The following is a 21,749-nucleotide window of genomic DNA, read 5'->3' as shown; positions in this document are numbered from 1 at the left end:
AAAAATGTCAATAAAATAAATAAAAAATATATATATATATATATATATATATATATATATATATATATATATGTGTGTGTGTGTGTGTATGTGTATATATATATATATATGAAATGTATGTCTATATATATATATATATATATATATATTTTTTATATATAAATAAATATATATATATATATATGTGTGTGTGTGTGTGTGTGTATGTATGTATATATATATATATATATATATATATATATATATATATATTTACTATCATAAAATTGAAATTCACAATGTAAAGCTATCACTTTATCTAATGAAAAGGTGGAAAATGACATGATGGAAGTATTCATATTGTCGAAATTCATGCAAAAGTCAAAAATTTGACATTATACTTCAGAATATCGAATTTTCCATCTCTGATTGTTTTTTTTTTTTCATTTTTCTGATTCTCGAGAGCATAACACCAAACCCTGTCCATGATATACAAATATATTGTCGAAATAGCTTTACTAACAGCAAATTAACTGTTAGTACACCTCAATAAAGCCGCTGTGAAAGTGAAATATTTCTCCCGTGCTATGACTCCATTTAGAATCAACAGAATAAGTGGATAGTGTGTCTTGTATCATTTGCACAAATGGCAAAAAACTCCCTTTAGTTACACATAATCCCCTTGTGTGCATGTTAGAAGGAGCAATGCAAAGCAACTAGTTTGGCCAGTCCATGAGATGTCATCTTGTCCCTATGTTCCAATAGTCTCATGAACTGAGGTTCCTTGTCATGTAGCCATCTGTGTTTAGGTGATGATGGGGCACATAACAGCAGACGATTCTTCAGGTCTTCTAAATGATTCTGCTCTCATCTGATGGTATGTAGCACCTCCATGATATAGTGTTGTTTCATCCCTAGTAGGCTACGCAGGCATCGATGCCATTCCTCCATTGTGTTTTGGCTTCTGGGATAACCCTGTGGGCATGTATCCCAATGGTTCCAGAATTGAACATCGAATAATGGGGGTAATCGTTCACATGTAGCACTCCGTATGCCATATCTCCTTGGATGTCCCATAATGTAGTTATTACGGAAGAAATCACAAAGAGGTTTTTCTGCCTCAGGCATGTCAGCTGCAATCTCATCCAATGTGGGCAGGACAGCATCTGGTGATATGAATGCCATGCTGATATCTGCTTACACAGTAATGCAAAATGTGTATCATTCCAAAACAAGGAGCTCAACCTCAACTTCTGTATTTGGTGCCATAGCAGTTAGCAGAGATGAAAGCAGCAGCCTTTAGGTGTACTGTCTGGTAAATTCCTAGCTATGCAGTTCACCGCTCCCTTCTCAGAATCGCTCAAAATCATATTTGGTTTCAGTAGCAGTTGGAAATCAGTACATAGCTGTAATACAGCCTTCCAGAACTGATCGTAACATTCCTCTGTCTTTGAAGGCAAAATGCCATACACCACAGGGATAACCTTGCCCTCCACGGTTCCTGAGATACTGCAATGGATGGTATACACTTGTCTGTACTCTCTTGTGCTAATGGGAAAGGTCCCATATACCAGTATGATTTCCGATTCACAAAGCATTCTCAGATTCCCCTCAGTTGTCAGTATCACTATGTTCACTACATTACTGCCTATATGTGTATGATGCACAATGAATGAGACATGTTTTGTTGGTAACATATCAGCTGTAAGTTGACTGAGCGACTCCAGGCTACACATGATGGACATTCTGTTCTTATGGCGCATCCTACTTACAGTCTGCTGCAGTGCATCTGTATTAGGCAAACTGTTCACAACATCAGTAGATGTGCATGCCAGAACCTCACTGACTATCCTACAAGGATCTTCCATAGTCTGCTCTTCTCATCTCTTAATTGCCTGCCGCACCTTCCTTTCTTCATGCTGCACTGTCAGGCCCATGAAAATGTGCAGTACTTTTCAACAGCTTCGCACCCTCCAGACACTCCTCTGTAATACACCGACCCTTACATCTGTCACTATTCTTCCTTGTACAGCACCAGTACCTTCTACTGTCAGTACATTTCTCCAGGTAGTACTGGTAGCCATCAACACTAAGCATTGTCCTACCCTTTTGGGATAGTAATGTCTGATATAATGTACCACTGTGCCAGGACAGTCTGAAACTGCATTCTGCTGTGACATTCTGTAAGCTTGCAACCTGCAATGTAAGTATCAGCAATGTGCGCCAAAACCAGATCTACAGTGACACAGGAGCACACAGTATCCAGTAGTGATGACGGATCCTAGTATTCCAATAAAATTGACATTTATGAAACTTATTGTTACATTATACACATAACTACAACACATCAACTCGCACTACAAACTGTTCAGTAGCATGCGGGATAGTGAACAGTATGTGTGATGCACTTACAGGCACTTTAGACACACCGGCAGACAATTGGATAGCTGGTGAGATATGCATTTGTATGGCTGTCTGGTACAGCTTACTGTTATTTACAGTATGAGGATGTCTTGCGAGCCGACCTGCTACTAACAACTTCACTGAAGTGTCCTCTAAGTTTAACTTACACTGCACTAAAACATACCCATAATAAATGACAGTAAACGTAAGACAGTACTGCAGACAGGTGAAAAACTTATAAAATAACACTTTTTAAATGAATATTACATTAAATGCGACTTACTAATGGTGGTAACAGCATACATCTATACAGTCATTGTGCACTACAAACATAATCTCTAACTTTAGAAAACCATGGTTGGTACACAATACAGCAGTTACTATGTTAACTTGCAGAGTTTAACCAGTGTTCCATATACGTTTATACACCTGATGTTCTTACAGCCTTAAGTTAGTATCTCTACTTACCAATGAGATCTATTCACAATATCATCCACAAACTCAGCAGCCACACTTACAAACTACTACTTTTAGCCCTGCTGTGGCTGTTTACATAAACAGCAAAGATGTTAACGACGTCACTTACTCGAGGCAATGCTACAATCATGTTAGAATGAATATAATATATTTGAATCTTCTTCTTCTTCTTTCGGCTTTTCCCGGTTAGGGGTTGCCACAGCAGATCACCTGTCCACTCATGATTGGCAGTGGAGTTTTACAGTGTCGAGTTGCCAGCCCGGCACCCAGCCTTCCACAGAAGGCACACACATGCACGTACTCACACTTAGGGCCAATTTAGAGTGTCCAATCCACCTACAGCATGTCTTTAGGATGTGGGAGGAAACCGGTGCACCTGGAGGAAACCCACGTGACCACGGGGAGGACATGCAGACTCCACACAGAAGGTACCCCAGCCGAGGATCGAACCGGAGAACCTCTTGCCATGAGGCGGCAATGCTAACCACTGCACCACCGTGGCCGCCCAATATAATATGTTCGAATACTACTGTGCAAATCCTCATTGTGTTTTGGTCATATTAATTCAAAGTCTTAATGGTCGGGAACTTTATTTTCACATTTATGATCTGACGTTCGACCTTTGCATTTTCGTATATTGGACTTTCACAGTTATGATAGTAAACCCCATAGATATATATATATATATATATATATATATATATATATATATGTGTGTGTGTTCTTCGTGTTTCACTGTTGCGGTCTTTACATTTGGGTTATCTGCTTGCAGGTAGCCCTCAGTCATCCTGATTATCAAAGTCTTGGGTCCTGTGTCGGTTGCTGTCTCATCTTTCATGACGTCAGGTAGTCAGGGGTATAAAGCATGCAGCTGATGCCATTACATTAGTCTTTCTTGCCGTGTGGTGCCCGAAGCAGAAGCAGTTTGCAAGTGCTGGTCGGCTGACTTCTGAAATTTTCGTTTTCGAGTTTCAGAAGTGAAGTCTTCAAAAAGCTAAGTACCCTGTTGGGGATCCTTTTTCTTGCTGTAAACTGATGTCAGTAAAAGCTAACAACTGTATTTATTGTGGAAAGCAAATACCTCATAAAGATTTTCATTTGTACTGCATTCTTTACTTAGGCCCAGACCACGACATCCCTCGCTGTTGGTTTTGTGCCTTATTCAATCCTCAAACTATTCGTCGTCGGTTCATTTTTGCTTCAGACTATTTCGGTACTCTGTTTAATTATCCAGAAATGGATTCGGTAAGCCATCTGACTACCAACATTCCGAAAAAATGTAAAGATAAAGACAGATCGCATAGGTCCAAAACTGCCGACGACGCTTCCGTTAAACTAGTCACCAGTTCACCGGTACTCAGTGAGGTGCTTTCGGAGCCCCTAATACCTGCTACTTCAGATTCGCAAACCTCTACTGAGACCCATTTGGAGTCCGGTATGCTGCGAGATGTTTCTTCGACTATGGAACCTGCGGATGTCTCTACCTTGGATGGATCCGGAGCCGCTGTGCAGGCACCGGCTTCTGAGGGTGTATTCAGGCCTACGGACTTGCATATCAAGCCCACGCCATCTTCTCGTCAAGACCTAAAACTCGATTCACGCCTAGAAAACAGACGTCCAAACCACATGGTCAGGCCCATATGCCTAAAAAACAAATGATAAGAATGGCTGAAGACTTTATTACTCTAATTAGGGGAAGCCAGCCTTCTCCCTCTAAGAGACCTAGAACTGATTTTCGTTCTGATTCTTCTGATCAAGATTCTGAAATTTCTGTTTCTTCTGATGACAAGAATTTGCCTTATCTAACTATGAGGATTCTGATGCAGAGGACTCCATACCCTCTGCTTCCCCTCCAGAATAATTTTCTTTTGGTGAAACTTTGCACACTCTTAGGGAGCATTTCTGCTGGGAAAGCCAGGATTACTCTGACTACAAAAAGAGGCTTAGAGAATTCTTACTCCTACATCAACACAGGCCTTTAGCTATCCCTCCTGTACTGAACATTATAGATGATGCCTTCTTGGAATCTAGCCTGGCCCCAGACACTCTACCTCTAGCTCCCAGGAAACCTGACAGGTATTAGAGTACCTGACTCTCACAAGTTCCTCTTTAAGAATCCCACTGTGGACCCAGAGACTATTTCACAGGGACCTAAAGGCATTAAGGCGATTACTGCCAAAAACCATACCCCCTCTGGCAGAGATTCCAGTGCCCTGGACAGATGGGGTAAGAAGGTATACACTTCTGCTACTTTGCCCATTAGGACCTTAAACTGCCAGTTTCATATGTTAAAGTATCAGCAGCATATTATTGGATTACTTAAACAGAAAATGATGTTGATTCCTGACTGTGCTGAAAAGAATTACAGGATTTAATGCATTCTGCTGAACAAGTTGGTAAACATACTTTGCAATGTGGTTTTGACTCCTTAGAGGCATCTTGCAGGGCTGCTGTCACTGGGTCTGTTCTTAGAAGGCATGCTTGGCTTAAGGAGCAAACTTTCCCAGATCATGTTAAAGCTAAATTACTGGATGCTCCCTTAAACCAAGACGCTCCCTTAAACCAAGACCACCTGTTTGGCAACAGAGCAGAAGTACTTAAAAAGATGGAGGAAAAAGCTAAGTCTATGCAAACTGTTAAAGATTTCCTGCAAGTACAGCCTCCCAGATTTAGTAGGCATTGGCCTTCTAAGAATTGGTCCTTTCCTGTCTCTTCCAGGCTTTCTCAGTCCAAACCCAGGAACAGCAGACCACCTAGGCTACAGTCTCAAGGTACACACAGGTCTAAGCAGTGGGGGGCTTCCACTTCCAAAGCTGGAAGCAGTAAGGCACCCCCTATGGTAAACTGTCACAATAACTTAACCTTAAACCTTCCAAGCCCTGCTCAACTGACTGCTCCTTTAGGGGGAAAGATCGCCCTGCATGCAAAAAAACTGGGACCTCATTACCCAAGACAAATGGGTTTTAAATATAGTTTCAGAAGGATACAGTTTCCACTTCCACACCTTACCAACCCCAAACGACTGGCCAGACCTACCCCCAAATCAGTGGGCAGAGGTTCAACAGCAGGTTCTCTCTCTTCTAAGTATCAGGGCTATTCAACCTGTCCCAGAAGAGGAATGGGGACAAGGTTTTTACTCAAGACTTTTCCTGGTACCCAGAAATGACCACTCCTGGCATCCTATCCTGGACCTGTCTATCCTAAACACCTTTTTGGTAATCCCAAAATTCAAAATGCTAACTCTTCATCAGTTGCTTTCCATGCTAGGCAAAAATGCCTGGTTGGCGACATTAGACTTAAAGGAGGCTTACCTGCACATCCCAATAAGGGAATCTTGCAGAAAATACCTACGCTTCAAAGCAGGCTATATGCACTATCAGTTCTCTACACTGCCCTTTGGCTTATCTACTGTGCCCAAGGTATTCACAAAGTGCCTAGCTCCAGTCATTGCATTCTGCAGGCAAAGAAATATTCAAATATACCCATACCTGGACAATTGTCCAATTCAGGCAGAAAGCCAGGACATATTATTAAATCATCTGGCATTTGTAAAGAAACTGCTAACCTCACTGGAGTACACCATAAACGAAAAGAAATCCCACCTAGTACCCTGCCATCAAATTGTATTCCTGGGAGCAAGCTTGAATACAATTTCCCAGATGGCCTACCTCATGCCAGAGAAACAAGTTTTTTGACAGCCTACTTAAAACTACCTGGCCACAAAGACCCAGCTATCTGCAAGGTAAATACTACAAGCCCTGGGGTTCATGGCCTCTTACATTGTACTAATTCCATATGTAAGACTGTATATGAGGAAACTACAGTGGTATCTAAAAAGCCTGTGGTGTCAACATTTTCGGGACCTGGAATCAATGATTCCTATCATTCCTTGTATAAAGACAAAGTTCCTTTGGTGGGCAGAGGCCTGCCACCACAACAAGGGACTGCCATTCACTCTACCACCTTCCACCCAAACCCTAACAACAGACGCATCAGACTATGCATGGGGGGCTCACTTGGCAGGCCAGTGCATTCAGGGCAAATGGAACCCGAGTCAAATGCACCTGCATATCAATCAAAAAGAAATGCTAGTTGTACAGAATTCTCTGACAGCCTTCAAGGACCACATTCTTCCAGGACAATTATTGGTAAAGACGGACAACACCACTGTTATGTGGTACATAAACAAGCAGGGGGTAACCCACTCATACCCTCTCTGCAGACTAGCCATGGCTCTGTGGAACACAGCCTTGAGCTACCAAGTACACCTACAAGCTTAATACCTGCCAGGCAAACTAAAATCAATGGCAGACGACCTAAGCAGAACTCTCATGGACCCACATGAGTGGAAACTGGAACCAAAGATATTCAACATTTTGAGAAACAAATGGAGGAGCCCAGAGATAGACCGGTTTGCCTCCCCTCAGAACTACCAATTGGACAAATTCTGCACAAGGACTCCCCACAGACAAGCTTGGAAAGTGGATGCCCTGTCCTTCACCTGGGAAAGCCTCTCAATTTATGCCTTTCCCCCTCTGCTTCCCCTCTCGAAAGTTCTACTAAAGATCAAACAGGACAAACCAAGGACAATACTCATTGCAACAGTCTGCCCATGCCTACACTGGTACCCCCTCTTGCGCAGTATGTCACTGCTGGAACCATGGCACCTGCCTCAGATCCCTTCCCTGCTGTCCCAGCAAGAGGGCCAGATTCTGCACCCCCAGCTTCAAACCCTGAACCTGGCAGCCTGGCTAATTCCCTCAGTTCTCCAATACCACCCCTCAGCAAGCAAGTACTGGATGTCATCCTGGAGGCAAGGAGGCCTAGTACTAGAAAATCTTATGCTGAAAAATGGAAAATATTCTGTTCCTGGAGTCAGACTCAGGGGATGGGCACAACAGTGCCCAGTTTACCTCAGATTCTTCAATACTTTACAGAGATGCTTCACAAGGGCCTTTCCTTCTCTTATATTAAAATTCATGCCTCAGCCATTTCAACACATTATAATACTGAGCCACCACTCTTCTCTCACCCCCTACTGAAACAATTCCTCAGAGGGGCCAAAAATTTAAGATCACCCAGGACAGCCCCTACTCCAGCCTGGGACCTTAACTTTGTATTAGAAAAGCTCACTGTACCTCCTTTTGAGCCAGCTGCAACTGCAGAGTTGAAATTCCTTTCTTGGAAAACAGCCTTCCTTCTAGCCATCACTTCAGCAAGAAGGGTGTCTGAATTACAGGCCCTCATGGCATTGGAGCCCTTCATTCATGCAAACAGGGTGTCCCTCAGGACCAATCCTTCCTTTATGCCCAAGGTGGTATCCAGTGTGGTGCTTAATCAGGACTAAGCCTCCCAGGAAATCTGAACAGCTGCTAGTTGCCTTTGCTGCAGGGGCAGAGGGGAAGGCCATTTCAAAGCAAACCATTTCTAAGTGGATAGGCCATTGCATTCATTTCTGCTATAAGCACCATGGAAAACCTACCCCACGGGATAAGATTCCATCCCACCAGGGCTGCATCTACTTCTACAGCCTTTCTCAGAGGTGTTCCTACCAGGGGCATCCTAGAAGCTGCTACCTGGAGTTCTGTACATACCTTCACCAAGCATTTCCACTTGCCATTTTTTTCTAAATCCAGAGCTGGTTTTGCCACTGCAGTCTTGCAGGGTCTAATACCTGGTCCTAAGGCTATCTAATTGCCTCTTCCCTACCTTAGCTTTGGGAATCTACCCAAATGTAATGACTGCAGCAGTGAAACACGAAGAACATAATACAGTTGTGTACACTTACCATAAATGTAGATGTTTGAGTGTATTTACTGTTGCAGTCCTGGTTACCCTCCCTCCAGCCCCCCTGACTTCTATTGACTATACCTCTCTTCTTGTTTACTGTATTTAAGCTTTATGGTGTATTTGATTTTTGTTGGAGGTGTAACCTTGTATATAATTGCTTCCCATTATGGGAGCACCTGACATCTGGGGCAAGAAAAACTGATGTAATGGCATCGGCTGCATGCTTTATACCCCTGACTACCTGACATCATGGAAGAGGAGACAGCAACTGACGCAGGACCCAAGACTTTGATAATCAGCCCGACTGAGGGCTACCTGCAAGCAGGTAATCCAAATGTAATGACTGCAACAGTGAAGACACTTGAACATCTACATTTATGGTAAGTGTACACAACTGTAAAGGTTGCTGGAACCATACAGCAAGGGGGGTGAGTGCCTGCCCTCTTTTACAGATGTAGCGGAGGCTTCAGCAATAAAAAAAAAAGTTATTTTACTACGTGATACGATGAGTCTTCTGTTTAAACAAGAAACATTGAGCTGTCATTATTCTTGTTTTCCTTAAATACCCCCTAGAAACCGGAGTTTTTCACATTGTTGTAAACACTGGATACTTGATGGCAGAATTTGGGCAAACGAGTGAAAAGTCTCCTTCATGTCCGTAACCAGACAGCCATTGCTAATTATTTACACGGCTCTGGCAGGTTTTGCACCCATGTTCATTGCTAATTATTTACACGGCTCTGGCAGATTTTGCACCCATGTGCAATTTCCCTTTTTGCCTCTTAAAGCGTAGAAGGATTGTCAAATATAGAGCCACATGATGTGGTTTTAGTTTCAGAAAGTAAGGTGAGCTTTGTAAGGTTTGCAGACAGCTGCTGTTAAAGCTCCATCAAATTCTCCCCATTGCTGGTGTGAACAGGTATAATTCAGTGTGCATAACATGCAGCTAATAGAATTCTGAAATCATGAATATCTCATAACTGAAACAGAATATGTAATTTTAAACATGCTGTTGTGTGTGTCATGTGTAGATCGGTGCATTGTGGAAACGAGGAGTGCGTAGAGTTTGTACTTTATACTATTTCCTTTGAAAATGCATGCCACTGATAGAGGACAGCACTTGTGTAAAATGATTGTGCTGCATGGTTGAAACTTGCAACATGATATGCACATACAGATATCTTTACAATGTCAGTGAGAATTGTCTCATATTGGACATAATTAAATCACCACCACTCCAAACTGTACCTGAACAGCAACCTGATAATTAAGATTAATTCCTTATTTTGTGTGACAAGCTTACTATGTTTTGAAAGTACATTAACTCTAATTACATTTGTTATGTGGCTTATCTTATAAGGTCTTACATTATTTTATTGGTAGAATGTAATCACACTTGGAAGTATTGGTACTTCGTTCATTTGAGGTCAGATCAATTTATTTCAATGATTAGTTGGGATACTTTTAGGAACTGAAAGTGCTGTACTATAAAATGGGTTCAGAAAACCCAGTTATTGACGTATTTTTCTCACAGGTTTGACAGCTCCCACAGCTGCAAAGTTATGTTTAGTGTACCCATTTCAGTTTACATAAATATATGTAATCATCATCCGCTACTATAATTTTTTTTTTTTTCAAATCATATTTCTGGGCCTGCTTGAGCATCCATCTCTTTCCAGATCCATGTAATCCATCTATTGCAGGACCATTTTTCACTCTGTAATCTCTTAAGGTAGGGGGAGTGGCCGTCCTTTCCAGGGAGAATTTACTTTATCTTAGTGTTTGTGGCTGACAGGGGAGTATAAGAGATGGGAGTCTGGTGAGCCATCATCCGCAGTAGCTTTAGCATTTTGTGTGTGCTCTAATCCCTTAGATCTATCAACTAGTTGTACTTTGCAGCCGACAGTGAAGGATGAGAGATACAACCTTCTCTTTCTGTCCAGTTCTTCCAAGTGTACAAACTTTGTCAGTCGAATCCTGTCAGACTGGGGCACTGCCCAAGCCCTGTTCTCTGTACTTAAAAGCTGACAATGTACTTAAAACCACTGAAAAATAAAGCTATTTCTAAATATAGCTTGCACAGTTTTTGGAAGACCATTTTGGTACACCCACATTATATGTATTAAATGCTGAATAATTGTGGTAATGTAGGTAAAACCATGCATGATGGATTTTCTCTGTGTTTGGCTTCAGAAACTGTAAGTAACAGGGAAAAGAGGGTGTCAGAATGTAGGGCACATAGCTTGCCTTACAAAGTGAAGAGATGGGATTTACCTCCCACAGTTCTTTTTGGCCAGATGCAGGAATAGGCAGACTGCTCAGTGTTGATTAGAAGGGGCCCACTTCAAATGTATGAGTGCTGTATTGTGAGATAGTGAGGTATTGCCGTGGCCTTCTGGAGGCATCAAGGATGGCAGCAGATGGATGCAGTGAAGGCTGTGTGTTATTGCCTCCCACCAAGACCTGGCAGCATTAGTAATTCATGGAGAATTCAGATAACTGAGTTGGACAAACCACTGTAAATTTCATTTAGCGAATTGGGGAAGTAGTATTATGGGAAAAAAAACCTGTACCTGCAGTTATTTGTGTGTGTGTGTGTGTGTGTGTATGTGTGGCTTTCTTCATGGCCCATCTCATAAGTAATATTTCATCCAGGAACAAGGAGGTTATAACATCCGTGTGCTCCTCCCTTATCAGACCCATTACTGAGTACAGTGCCCCCTTTGGCATGTACCTTGCCAAGTAAAGCAGCAGTTGGAGAGACCACAGAGGTTCGTGACCAAGAACATCCAGGGTCTCAAACACCTGTCCTATACAGATAGGCTAAAAGCCCTGTCCCTCTACTCAGTCTCATACAGACTGCTTAGAGGTGACCTGTGTTTGGCATACAAGGATGTGTCTGGCATACAAGGCCATCTCAGACAGCCGTCATGGAGTTCCTGGGTGTATGGGTGGGGATTAAGGGGCACCTGAGCACTACTTTGCCTAGGGCACCATATCAGCTAAGGCTGGCCCTGATATATATATATATATATATATATATATATATATATATATCTACAGAGCTACTTCAATAGACTGAATTGACAGAAAATCAAAATTTAAAAGAACGAGATGAGAAGTTTGTAATGATAAAACAACAAATGTTTACATTGCCGAAACTAGAAACAATGAAACACCAACTTCTCATGTCAGACACCAGTTGGAGCTTCTGAATGGAGATCGTGGTCCACAGAAAAAAAACATCTGCTCTATTTAAACACTTAATTTTAATACAAAAACGTACCTTTTTTAACGCTTCTTAATGGAGATCGTGGCACAGTGAGGATTGGGAAATTTATCCATTTCCTCAGTGTAGTGCGATCTCGGAGTTGGTATATATAATTTGCAGGGGGTGTGGTGGGCATTGTAAAGGTTATATTTTTCTGTTAAATTATGTATTTAAATGCATTTAAGTGCACTGCGATCTCTGTTCAGAAGCTCTGACTGGTGTCTGACATGCGCAGTTGGTATTTCATTGTTTCTAGTTTTGGCAATGAAAACATTCATTGTTTTGATTGTAGAAGCTTCTTATATCGTTTTTTTTTTTATTTTGATTTTGTAAACCACCAGAATGCAGTGTCAGAAGGGTCCCACCAAAAACGAGTAGCACCAATAACCGTAATTGAAGGCTTTATTCACTAAATCACTACACACTACACATAAATGCCTATATGGTCTGCATAGCAATTAGCAACATATGTTTCCTGCAAGACATACTATGTTGGAAAAACTGAAAGCTAAGAAAAAGATTATATAAAAATTTAATTGCAATTCGAACTAAAAATTAGAATAATGCTTTATATAAACATACCTTAAGTTGTGTTGGAGCTTAGTTTCAGTTTTTTATTATAGAAGAAATTATTAAGGACCTAAGGGGTTTTATGTGGGAAACAAACATAGAGTATAGAGAACTATAATGGAAAATTATTTTAGATGCCAGTAGACCACCAGGGTTAAACTATACTGTTTCACTCGTCCCAGTTTTGAAGCTTAGAGCAACTAGGCTCTAAATACAAAAAGTTCTGAAAGGAAATACTGTTTTTTTTACATGCTACAGTGACAATGTATTTTAATTTGTAATGATAGGGTTTGTCCACTAGATGGTACCAATGGAGTTATAAAAGTAAAGAGTCCAGTTGTTTTAAAGAATTGGATTTTTTCTAATATTTAATATTTATACAGACTCAATGCTTATATTTTGAATGTTTTTAATATAGATATGTGTAACTGGTTTTTCACTTAACATTCCCCATCCCTTTCTCTTTGCTTTTACACAGTTATCAACCTACAACAGAAAAGGCAGTCTCTAATCTGCAGTCCAAACTCCTGCTTGGTCTCCTCCATCTATGCATATTTATTCCTAAATATGCAGCCTTCTGGTGTTTTTTGAATACTTGGGAACACTATGTATTTCTTCTTATTGCTCCTTTTAATGTATCTTTCTATTCTCTTTTCCCAATCTTTTCTTACCACCTTTGATTGGTACTTATAGTTATCCTGCAGTATTTTATATAATTAATTATCCCTTTTTATAGCATATTCATTATTAGACTCAACCAAAAACTCACCATATCTGGTCTTTCACTTAACATTCCTCATGCGGTCCAAACTCCTGTTTTGTCTCATCCATCTATATCACCTTTTCCTTCCATGTAATTTGCTCCCATTACTTGGTTCCTTTGCTGACATTCTTCAGTAAATTCCAGCCCCCCCCCTACTATCTATTTTCTATAACTTAATTGCAGACATTCTTACTGTTAAAATCTTTTTTCTCCATTCCAACAGTTGCATAGTTCTCAGACTAATTTCTGCTCCCTTATAAATATAATATTTTATAAATAGAAAATACTCTCTTTTTTTTAATTTCTCCAAATCTTTTGGGTTTCTAATGTCATGACAGGAATGGACCCCCATTCTTAACTCAAAGTACGATTAAAGTTCATGAAATTAGTATTGTTTCAGTCTTTGATGTCAGCGAAAAGCGCTCTTCACAGCACCTGCAATGTGCCCATTAATGACTCTTGCAATTTGTACAAAGTTACATGTATTGGTAACATATCTAGATACGATTGTAGATTCTTTTTTATATGACCTGTTGCTTCTACTAATGTTGGAACTGTCTGGGTATATTTTTTCCACCTTGCCCTCATTTCTGCCTTTAAATCTTGATAATTTATGACTTTGTTTCTCTCTGTATGCAAAACACTTTAGTCACTGGGTGTAGCAATTTCAATGCTACTTTTGTCTTCTTTTCATGGACCACTATATCTGGTTTTCTCGCATCTATCTTTTGAACTGTTGGTAATGGGTGATCCCATGTGATGTAGACTTCATCATTTTCTATGATACTTTGTGATTCATGTTTCCAGTGTTTTTCAGCCACTTCAATACCATAATGTTTGCACAATCCCCAGTGCAACAGTCTTGCCACATTATTGCGCCTTTCATTATACAATCATTCTGCTGTTAGTATGTCACAACTAGCAACAAGTTGTGCGACTGTTTCCAACTCTGTTTTACAAAACCTACATTTGTCTGTTTCTCCACATGTTCAATGGACTTTGTAAACCAGCGTGTACGTAGCCCACTATCTTGGGCCACCAATATTAACCTTTCATCTTTTGATTTGAATTTGCCTCTCCTTAACCATTCCTGTATTCAGTCCTGATCACTATGAGGTTCTTTCAGAAGTTTTCTATACTTGCAACTATATTTATGCATTTTCCACATTTCTTACCTTCTCATCTGATCCTTCACCTTATATTCTTTCTTTTGTTTTTTAGCACATTCACTTGCTGCCTGATTTTTATCTACTTCTGGTTTGATTTTCATTCCTGCTTGACGCCAATATGCTTCTGCTAGACTAAGCAGGGAAGTCATCTTAGATTTATTGTCCTCATGTTTCAAAACTTTCACTACATTTGGGTCTTGTGAGGTCAGCAGATATGTGTGCAGTCCCACAATTGCAGATCTATACATGTAATCAATTTCAAGAAGGCCCATATGTCCTTTGGAACAGGGAAAATATAATCTTGGTATGCACTGATTTTTTTTTTTATAAATCATTTGGTGAGCATGAAGTATCCTTCTTGTTTTCCTCTCTAATCTATCCAACACTTTCTGGGGCCAGTCAGTCACTCCAAAACTGTAAGTTAGGACAAGAAGAGCAAATTGATTTACAGCCTGAATTTTGTTCCCAGATGTCAGTGCTGTTTTGAGGATTAATATAAGTCTAAAATATTCCTTACTAAGTTGTATTCACATTGTTCATGTTTTAGTGCTGATCCTTCATCAATTCCCCAATATTTATACACTCCCTCTTGCTCAAGTTCATTTATATCACATTCTTGTCCCAAACTGATGTTTTCTTGATGCTGCAGTTTCCCTGCTTTAAAGGTTGCTTTTGCAAATTTATCAAGACCAAATGACATTCTTATATCATCTGAAAAGGCTTTGACTGCTTGCAGTTGTGCTTTCAGTTCCTCATCTGATGAACTATACAGTTTTAAATTGTTGACAAAGAGAAGATGAGAGGTATTTACACTTTGTTTTCTAGGAGCCAAATTATAGCCATGGCCTAATCTGTTAAGTAAACAGCTTAAAGGGTTAAGGGCAAGACAGAAGCAGTAGTGACAGGGAGTCACCCTGGAATATCCCCCTTTGAATTTTTATTCCTGGAATAATAATTTGTCCTTTATCATGGCTTAATTGCAAAGTGGTCTGCCACTGTTTCATGTTCACTGTAATGTAATTGATCAGTGCAGGATGTATCTTACACATTTTTAAGCACTCTTTTATCCGTGAATGTGGGATACTATCAAATGCTTTTTTGTAGTCAATCCATGTCATACTTAGATTCTTCCCCATTTTACAGTTCTCCATTATGACTTTATTTAGCAACAGATGATCCTTTGTTCCATGTGACTTTCTTTTATTATCCTTTTATTCTATTGCCATGATTGAATTTTCTTCTAAATGACTATAAGCTCTGTTGGCATTCCGGTGTATAGTTTATACATTGTAGTAAAGCAAGTTATTGGTCTATAATTTTTAGGATAACTTGCAGGTTCACTCTTAAGTAGGATCATTGTTTTTCCTGTTGTTAATCAGGTTGTTGTCTATTCAGGGTGCGCATATAAATAGTTCTTATTCATGGCTAAATCTTTGTGCAAAGATAAAAATAATACTCTGTATGTTTGTTACTATTATCCTTAAGGACTTTCATCAGTAATCTTGGTCTGTCTTTACCTCTTGAATTAATCCCTTGTTGGATCATTGCCCTTTTCCTTGTTGATTTGTAATCTTCTGCTTGAGTTATGTATATGAACCTTAACTGTGTAACTTTAAAGTACATTTTCAACTCAGGTAATCTGAACTATTTTGTTTTATGGGGAGAATCGGTTTATCGCTTTTAACTCTTGCTGCCTTTCCCTCCCAAATAAACTGCTTTGACTCTCTTTATTAATTGTTATGCACAGCTTCTCTTCTCATTAATAAAAACATTACTGACCTGTGTGTAAGACTAAGGGGACTAAAACATGTCCATTGCTTGCATCTTACTCCTGGGAATTAATGAAAGGGTGTGGCTCATGCTAAAAAGGCCCTGCATCCACAAGAAGCTAATTTGCAATTCAGAGACATGTTAGCCATGACAAGGTAAGATGTCATTATCAGCTAATTTGCATGTCTCTGATTATCACTTTCTACTATAAGGTACAGATCGTTGCTGATCTGCACATTGCAGTAGTAAACTGCTGCTCGTGTAGGCATTGGCATTTCCCCCATGGTCACTCTCCCACACATACAAGTACACATTCAAACACAAACACACACACACACACACACACACACACACACACACACATGCATATCATAGTCCCTCAAGCTGTCCCTCTAAACCTGTGTGCTCTCTCATAGTTCCCCCACCCCCAGATTACCATAATAGTTTTGTTATGGCACATTTGCAGAATTTCTGGTGTCTAGTATTTTTTTCCATCCCCAATCTCCATTCCAATGCCGTTATGGCACTTTTGTTACATGTATCCCAGATGTCTGGTTTCTCCCCCAACCTCCCGATCTCCATACCACAGTTGTTTTGGCAGTGTTCAGTAGTGTGACAGGTGGGGCTGGCTGTGCTGATTAACATGGCCAAGTAATTCATCACTCAGCATGTCAATACTTTCCTGGAAGTGGTTTCAGGGAAGAGAGCACATGGTTAATTAGCATATGCCTCTTCTTGGGCTGTCACATTAATATTCAATCTGGCCATGAGGTTAGCCTTACATGGTGTCTTCATGCTAGATCACCATACAACATCATGTTAGGGTGGGTGCTGATTACCAAAAAGGGCACCAAGACCATAAGGAAAAATGGTAATTGTGGAAACAATATATGCAGAGCAGGAACGAGGTTTAAGAAGCAGGATTTGAATGAGCCATATAATGCTTAACTGACAATGACTGGATGGTTTATAAGTGGTGTATAATGTTTACAACTACAGTTGTTTCAATGATATCTGTGATGTAAACTGTTTGCAACTAAAGTGATATAATTTTGTATGTTTTTCATTTATATAAATATAAGATTGCCTTTGTCATATGTGTAAATTTAATAAAGATGTTTGGAAAGAAAAAAGGCACTGAGACGTGTATATGAAGGTGTACACATCATGGCACCTTCACGAATCACCCAACCATCCATATCCATAATCAAGACCTTCCAGTTTTCATAATTTTTGCATTGCCTTCTGTTTAGTCTCTTCCCCCTTGTCATTAGCTGCTGTAACAGAACCAATTTTAATTTATGCACCAAGCTACTTCACCTTCTCGTTCCCCATATATGTGAGTTTGCTGAACCAATGTATATGTGGGTGGATAATTTACTGTTATAGCTTTTGACTCATCTTCATTTACTTTGCATCCTCAAAAAGACCTGAAACTTTCTCAAAATGTTCTACAACACTGAAATATCCATTTATGAATTTATCAAATAGAAAATAATATCGTCTGCAAATAAAATGAACTTTTCTTGATTGCCATACCAGTTATGTGCATAAATTTGTGAATCCCTTATTTTATTTTCCTTGTCACAAAGTATAAAGCAGATAACGGGGAAAGAGGAAATGCCTACCTGGTTCATCTGTTCAAAGGCAGCTTGCTAGAGAGTAGCCTTCCTACCTTCTGTTTTGCCTCTGACTCTTAATATTCCCTCCTAAAAGACCTGAAACTGTCTCAAAATGTTCTGTGACACTAAAATGTTCATTTCTGGATTTATGAACTAGAAAATAAAGTCATGTGCAAATAAGGCTAACCTTTCTTGATTAATACACCAGTTATTACCTTGAATTTGTGAATCTCTTATTTTATTTGCTGTGTCTCTAAGTTTAAAACAAATAACGGGGAAAGAGGATATCCATCCCTGGTTTCCCTGTTTAAACACAGCTTGCCAGAGAGGAGCCCTCTCACCCTCACTCTTGACTTTGACTCTTCATATGCCCTCCTTATTAACCCTATTATTTTATCAGGGAACACAAATGCTACTACCATTGTCCCACTGATAACATCCCAGCTGAATACTTTCTCTTCTTCAAGACTTGCTAACAGTAGCAGTGTTTTAATATTATTATTATTATTATTATTATTATTATTATTATTATTATTAATAATACCAAGTTGATAACCAGGTAGCCCCACTGAACAAAGTGTCCCTTTTCATAGGTGATCCAGGAGCAATGTCTGGTTAAGTGACTTGCTCAAGGTCACACAGTAGGGAAATGAGTGCTGTGGGGATCAAACTGTGTACTACAGGAACTACAGCCAACAGGCTTAAACTCTGCACCAACTGCTAGTCTTAGACTTTGCTTCACACATCGAGTGTCCGTAATGCATCATTTGCTTATATCCCATGGGCCTCCATTACAGGAGGTTTAAGGTATCTCACAGTGAAAACTCTAGCTTTGGATGGGTTTTTCTTGCAGTTTTTATTGAATGGTTTGTCTGTGTAACCTTTTTACTCTTTGACTTGGTAATGTAGACACAAACATTTTATAATCATGTTTTAAAATCAAAATGTGTGTATACAAAGCCAGATCTGAAGGGTCTTTACCCATTTTTAGTGATAGAACTACCACTGCTTTCTTCCAAGAAGCTGACACTTCCCACCTTTTAAAATATTGTTAAACAAAACCTTTCATATCTTTATCATTCTCTTCCATCCTAAGTTCCAAACTTCCACAGGAATACCATTTGTTCTTGGAGACTTCTGTGTTCATTGATTGTACACCACAGTTTTTATCTCTTATCTTCCTATCTTAGATATTAATTGTTGAGCCTCTTCTTCCTTTAACCTTGCATAGCCAAGTTTTCCATAATTGCATACCTTCATTTGTGCCCTTTCTTAATCGCTCCATTCCTCTGTTTTATACAAATGTTCATGAAATTTCTGAAAATATCTCTAATACTGATACAGAATTATTTTTCTTGTCATAGGTTCCTTTGTTTGACTACAGTTCTTTCTGTTTTCTGTTGCATTAATTGCTGTGCTGAAGGATTTGCCCTAATAGTTGCTGTCAGAAACTACTTGCTTAACAGCAACCTTTCAAAACTCATGCATATTCCCCTAATGCTGTCTTATTTTTCTTTTAGCATTCTGCAGTTGTTGCACTTCTTCTTCTGTGAGATTCCCCTTTCTGTTGCAATACTTAACTTTTGTGAATCCCTGCAAATAATGCTTCCATATCACATCATCGAATACTTGAATATCGAATACTCACATGAGCGAATATTCACGTACTTGAAAACAATATTGTCGGGGGTGCAGCCCCCACTAGATATATATTCCGACTCCGAGATCGCACTACAGTGAGGAAAATGCAAAAATCCCGATCTTCACTGTACCACAAAAAAAATTCATCAACTTCGAGTATGTGAATATTCGCTCATGTAAGTGTTCGATATTCATGTATTCGATGATGTGATATGGACCCCAAATAATTGCTATGTAAATATAAATGAAGACTGTTTCCCCATACCTGTTTCTTATTTCTACCTTGCTTTTAAAGTCCATTTTCAATTTATCTTATGCATTAGCTACTTTTAGGTATCATCTTACCTAATAATTCTTGAGTTATATAAACTATCAATTTCTTAAAATCCTTTTAACATGTAAGCAGAAAAGTGTAAATCTCTCACTGTTATATTATCCTACATTTTTAGCTTAGTTTTTATTGGTGTATGATATGATAGTTACTTGGTGAGTTTCACATCATTCAAGCAAATATGTATGCTGTTGTGGAACATAATTTCTATCCAGTCTAGCCCAGTTATTGTACCTTGTAAAATTTTTTGTGAATTCCTGCTATTAGAATCACATCTTTCATACCAGATATTCTCATGCATTTCTTCTGAAGAAGTCTGAACTAAAGTGCTAGCTCTATTTTTATTAAAAGAGTCTTCGTGGACAATGCTGTTGGCTTTTTATTCATTTGTTGATTGAATTTCACAAACTTTTTTGTGACTCTACAGTCTGCCATGTTTATTTTTTCTTCTTCAGAAATCTGCCATCTTTTGTTATGTTTTCCCTTCCAAGTCTCCTGATGCATCCTCATTTCTGCAAATAAGTTTCAAGTCCACATCTATAAATAATATTCCTGGTTGAAGGCTTATTTCTCCCAAAATTCTCCTAAGTTCCATAACAGTAGTTTTAGGTGGAATATAAATACAGGCTAGCATAATCCTCCACCCCTGCCAGTAATACCTTGCTACCACAATATAGAATTACTGTATTGGTTTCCTTTTCTATTATTATTGGGGCCCCATCGCAATCGGAATTTTACTCTTTTTGTCTGATATTCTGTTGATGTCCACCATGAAATCCTTTCTTTTTCAAATTTACATTTTTATTTTTATCAAAATGTGTCTCCTTTTTACATTAATTTTTGTACCCTACACATATAATTCAGTACTCTCTGTTTTTTTTTCTGTACATATAAAGCAATTTATATGTTGTTGTGTCTTTCGGCTTTTCCCGGTTAGGGGTTGCCACAGCAGAACTCCGGTCCGCTAATGATTGGTAGTTGATTTTTACGTGACGAGTTACCAGCCCTGACGCACAACCTTCAACGAAGGTACGCCCATTCACGCATGTCTCCACGCAGAAGACGGCCTAGCTGAGAATCGAACCGGACAGCGTCTTACTGTGAGGCGACAACGCTACCGCAGCACCACCACCACCACGGGTCATATAAATCCCATGTTAATATTAACAAAGCAGTCATTTTGATTTAAAAAATATGCTGGCATATTATACATGACAAATCTTTTTAACATATGTTTCCATCTTGCAGCTTACATGTATACATTAATTTTTGGTCTGATCTTGTATTAGTTGCTTCCTCTCATCCCTAGTTGAACGCATGTCACTTTTTCCAGATTTTTCACTTCAGTAAAGCACTCAAAAACAAAACAAATACACAAACAATCACAAAAAACTTATTACATTTAAAAATACTCTTTTAACTCAAAAACATATTCAGTGAGAGAAAAACTGTAATTATAAAGAGATTATAACAGACACTTTATAAGTACCAACTCCAAACAAGTACCTCTGACAGGAAAATACAGCAGTCAATTATTCTTTGATGCAAATATCCAAGTTTAATTCACACAAGCAGCTTCCAAGGTTTAACATCAAAGCACATAAAGGCACATAAACGCCCTTCACCAACTCAGCATTTTTCTCTAGTTAAAACAGACTTCATCAGATGCAGACTCATACCAAACTACACATATTTATATCAATTAATATTTAAATTATCCACTCAGCAACCCTGAATAAATAAATGTAATTAAAAAAGCTTAAAACTCATGCCTTGTTATTTGTGAAATAAAATGTAAAAACACAAAGACTTGAACATTTTCATTCCAAATGTTAATAAGCTGCATATCAATAAATAATAAATAAATACAACTAAATATTCCACATCACACAATACAATTTTAGAAGACATATAAAATTTAAAAGCTTGTATTTAAAATGTTGTTGTTGTGTGTCTTTCTGCT

This window comes from Protopterus annectens, chromosome 17.part0 (genome assembly GCF_019279795.1).
Source record: "Protopterus annectens isolate FY-2018-M chromosome 17.part0, PAN1.0, whole genome shotgun sequence".
Classification (NCBI taxonomy): domain Eukaryota; kingdom Metazoa; phylum Chordata; order Ceratodontiformes; family Protopteridae; genus Protopterus; species Protopterus annectens.
Note: the sequence above shows the minus strand (reverse complement) of the source record.